Source organism: Chiloscyllium plagiosum, chromosome 19 (assembly GCF_004010195.1).
Source record: "Chiloscyllium plagiosum isolate BGI_BamShark_2017 chromosome 19, ASM401019v2, whole genome shotgun sequence".
NCBI classification, from domain to species: Eukaryota; Metazoa; Chordata; class Chondrichthyes; order Orectolobiformes; family Hemiscylliidae; genus Chiloscyllium; species Chiloscyllium plagiosum.
Genome location: NC_057728.1, coordinates 54377435 through 54381135, shown reverse-complemented (window position 1 = coordinate 54381135; position 3701 = coordinate 54377435).

The following is a 3701-nucleotide window of genomic DNA, read 5'->3' as shown; positions in this document are numbered from 1 at the left end:
CTTGTTGAATGCCTTACTGAAGTCCATATAGATCACATCTACTGCTCTGCCCTCATCAATCTTCTTTGTTACTTCTTCAAAAAATTCAATCAAGTTTGTGAGACATGATTTCCCATGCACAAAGCCATGTTGACTATCCCTAATCAGTCCTTGCCTTTCCAAATACATGTACATCCTGCCCCTCAGGCTTCCCTCCAACAACTTGCCCACCACTGAGGTCAGGCTCACTGGTCTATAGTTCCCTCAGGGCCAGGTGTGACTTGACCCAGGGCCTTCTGACTCAGAGGTAAGGACACTCCCTCCGGGTCACAAGAGCCCCCTGGAAAGTAGAGTTGAGGAGTATCAGATCTGCCATGATCTCATTGAATGGTAGAGTGGATTGGATGGGCTAAATGGCCATTTCTGTTCCGACATCTTCTGGTCCTTTCTGATCAGTAAGGGAATCTGGGGTTATGGGGAAAAGGCAGGAAGCTGGAGTTGAAGATTATTAGATCAACCACGATCTCATTGAATGGTGGAGTGGACTCGATGGGCCAAATTCCTGATGAAGGGCTTTTGTCCGAAATGTCGATTTTCCTGCTCCTCGGATGCTGCCTGACCTGCTATGCTTTTCCAGTACCACTCTAATCTTGACTCAATGGGCCAAATGGTCTACTTCGGCTTCTACATATTATGGTCTTTGCTGCCGATTACATCATCAATCAGGATGGTCAAGATCCAAAGCAGCCGATTTGGGACAGACCATCCTCAGTAACAACTAATCAGTCAATGATGGCTGTCATTCCAAATCACAGCAACCAGTTCCCCTCTTGGATGTGGCAGAACGTATTTTTCTAAAGTAAAAGCAAAATACGGTGGATGCCGGAAATGTGAACTGAAAAGAGAAAATGTTGGAGAAACTCAGCAGCTCTGGTGGAGAGAGAAACGGAGTTAAATGTTTCGAGTCCAGTACGACTCTTCTTCAGAGGAGGAGCTGTGTAAAGTGGGTGGAAACTGCATAGAGTTTAGATGGATGACAATACTGAGAGGGCTTAACTCCCAAGTTGGCAAAAGTGAGGACTGCAGATGCTGGAAACCAGAGGTTAGATTAGAGTGTTGCTGGAAAAGCACAGCAGGTCAGGCAGCATCTGAGGAGCAGGAAAATCGACATTTCGGGCAAAAGCCCTTCATCAGGAATGAATATTAAAAAATCCAGTCTTTTACACAGTTTTTAATTGTATATCTCACGTCAATCTCCTTTTAGCATCCTCTTTTCCAAAGGTAGTGTATCCAATATTTTTTTCTTATGAAGAAAATATAAATGCTTGTACTTATACAGTCATTTCACGATCACAGGATATCTCAAAGTGCTTTACAAAATGTTTTTTGAAGTGTTGTCATTATTGTAACGTAGGGAATGCAACAGCTAATTTGTACATTGCAAGCTCCCAGAAACAGCAAAATGATGTTGACCAGCTAAATATTCTCCAAGGCACCTACACCCTTGTTCTTTTTTTCCAAATTATGCTTGGGAATATTTTACATCCACCCATAGATGGGGGCTGGGTTTAATGTCTCATCCATAAGGCAACACAGTGCAACATTCCCTCAGTAGATAATGGATGGTCAGCTTTGATTTTTGTGCTCAAGTCCTGGAATGGAATTTGAACCCGGAACTTTGTGATTTAGAGTTAGGAATAGGAATGCCATCAACTCAGCTACTGCTGACACATTAGCAGTGTCCTTCTAATTTTTTGTTTGTCCTTCCTGTAATGTGGGGAATCAGAGATATAATGTAATATTCTAGCTGTGGCCTAACTAGTGTCATACAGAATTCTGGCATAACCTCCTAACTCTTATAATCAGTGACTCAAATCTCCTGCTCTTTGGATGCTGCCTGACCTGCTGTGTGTATCCAGCGTCACACTTTTGACCCTGGAACAGTTCATCAGTTAAGTTGCCATATTGGGTTGGTTAAGTTTTCCAATAGTTAGGTTATTCTGCTTTCTTTTGCTCGTGTTTCAACAATAGTGTTTAAATAAATTATGTTTTGCTTAAAGCCAAGTGGTTTGACCAGTTGCACCACACCTGGAACAACCAGTTCATATCTGCCTTTAAAATAAGAAAAAGTGAGGGTCTAGGCTACTCTTTTAAAATATTTTTGGCTTGGGGGGTGTGGTGGGGGGGTGGGGAGGTGGGTGGGGCGGAGGGTGGATTCTGGCCTGGTCCAGGAAAATGCAGTTAATGTAATGTTCAACCGTGATCCTATTGAATGGGGCAACACTGTGGGTGGTGGCTGAATGGCCTATTCTAGCTCCGATTGTTCTTCTAAATCGATTGTAGTTTCTGAGATACATCCATACCTTGCTGTGGCCTTTCAATAGATTTAGTTTCCCAATCTGGTAGATTGTGGCAATATGATTAGATTAGATTACTTACAGTGTGGAAGCAGGCCCTTCGGCCCAACAGGTCCACACCAACCCTCCGAAGAGCAACCCACCCAGACCCATTCCCCTACACCTAACACTACGGGCAATTTAACATGGCCAATTCACCTAACCTGCACATTTTTGGAGTGTGGGAGGAAAACAGAGCACCCGGAGGAAACCCACGCAGACACAGGGAGAAAGTGCAAACTCCACACAAACAGTTGCCTGAGGTGGGAATTGAACCCCGGTCTCTGGTGCTGTGAGGCAGCAGTGCTAACCACTGTGCCACCAAGCTGCCCACTGTGCCACTATGCTGCCCACCAATATTTAGATTTAATCCCCTAATGTCTCATTTCCAATTAACATTGCCCAGCTCCAAATGTATTTCTGGTTTCCAGGCCTAAATGCCCACCAATAACAGCAAAACGTGCATTTCTCTAGCACCTTCAATTTAGTCAAATATTTTAAAGCACTTTGCAGAAATGTTATGGAACAAAGTTTGACACTGTGTCACATAGACTTTAGGGCAGATGCCAAAGTATTTGGCCAAAGATTAGAGTCTCTTAACAGGAGGAGAGAGAGATAGAGAGGATTAGGGAGGGAATTTCAGAGCCTACTGCCTTTCCAGTTTCAGGTACGGACAACTATGGGGGCAATGGTGAGAGTTAGGGTTGTGTAAGAGGCCTGAATTAGGGGAGAGTAGAGAATTTGGTGCTGGAAAAGCACAGCAGGTCAGGCAGCAGGTCAGGCAGTAGAGTCAATGTTCCGGGCAAAAAAATTAGAGGAGAATGGGGGTCAGAAAGCTCACTGGGTTGCAGGAAGTTACTGAGGTGGGATCATGGAAGAATAATTAAAATAAGGATGATAAATGTTTTATTTGGAGGTGATGTTGGACTGTAGCTAGTATAAGTTGGAAAACCAGGATTGCGTTGCTGTCTTGACTGGATTCAACCTTTTATCTCTCAGCTGGATCAGCATTGGCCGTTTTACCTAAACAGTGGCATGAAAATGGCAAATTGAGTTAGTGGGTTAGTGGGGCACAAGCTGAGGGTTTGAGTTCCTTCCTGGCTTATTTGAAGCTTTCAGTCAGGGCTGACATAGCGATAAAGGGGCTCTGCCTAAGGAAGCGACAGAACTGAAACAAGTAACAGAAACTGCTTGAGAAACTCAGCAGGTCTGGCAGAGTCTGTGACGGGAAGGGAAAACTAACATTTCGGGTCAGGTGACTCTTCTTCTGAATTTTCCTCCACATTATTTCCATCCAAATAATTTACTAATACCCTGTTGAATGCT